This window comes from Adiantum capillus-veneris, chromosome 4 (assembly GCF_014529385.1).
Source record: "Adiantum capillus-veneris isolate H3 chromosome 4, ASM1452938v2, whole genome shotgun sequence".
Lineage (NCBI taxonomy): Eukaryota > Viridiplantae > Streptophyta > Polypodiopsida > Polypodiales > Pteridaceae > Adiantum > Adiantum capillus-veneris.
Genome location: NC_140934.1, coordinates 62,517,410 through 62,518,427, shown reverse-complemented (window position 1 = coordinate 62,518,427; position 1,018 = coordinate 62,517,410).

The window sequence follows — 1,018 nt, the reverse complement described above, 5'->3', positions numbered from 1 at the left end:
ATAACTTGATACACATATATTTCACATTCTGTGGCAAACGCTGTTTTGTGTTGATCCTCTATTGCAATTGCGAGTTGGTTATACCTTGAAAATCCATCTAGAAAGGAATAAGCCCGTTTCCTGGCCACCCTCTCAAGTACATGCTCTGTGATCGGCAAGGGATAATTATCCTTTATGGTGGCTGCATTTACCTTTTTGAGGTTCACACACACTCGCAGCTTTCCGTTCTTTTTGGGGACTACCACAATGGGTGACACCCAATCTGTATGTTCGATTTCATAGATGAATTCAGCATCCATCAGCTTGTGAATCTCCTCTTTGATTCGTTTAGCAAATGTGTCATTATATGTATAAGGATGCTGTTTGCTAGGTTTGGCATCTGATATCAAAGGAATTGTATGTTGGCATATCGATGGATCAACTCCTTTGAGGTCTTTGTAGGACCATGCAAACACGTGTTTATGCTTCTTGAGAAGTTTTGTTAGCCGTTCTTCTTCTTCAAGATCTAAATCGGTTGTTATATAGACCGGCTGAGGCTTTTTATCAGCTAGAATCCTAGTTTATTCTTTCCCTGACTGGTGGCGTCATTATGATTTTTTTGTTCTAGATGGTGAATTTCCGACTTCTTTCTTGAGGTGAGTACATCCAGGCTGTTAGTTTAGGCTTTTTGGCCCAAACATTAATGTTTCCTTTGAAGTAGCCTTGAGCAGTGATTGACTCGTTTGATGCTACCCACCCTGTCACCTTTTGTTGTTGAGGCTAAACTTGTGCTTCATGTATCCAAACTGGGTCTTGACTTTGATGTGCTCTTTGGATACCAACACCTGGGTGACATTCTTTGGCTTCTTTTGGATGCTTTTTTGTGATGGAAACTTTGGTTGATAGACTTTTTGCTTTGGCTTCCATTGCATTATTGGTGATGTGGCTCTTAATGTAGAGGCTTCGCGGGAAATTTGATGGAAGCTCGTTGAAGGTAAAGTCGTCTGGCAAGGTTGATATACTTCAATGTTTATCTTGC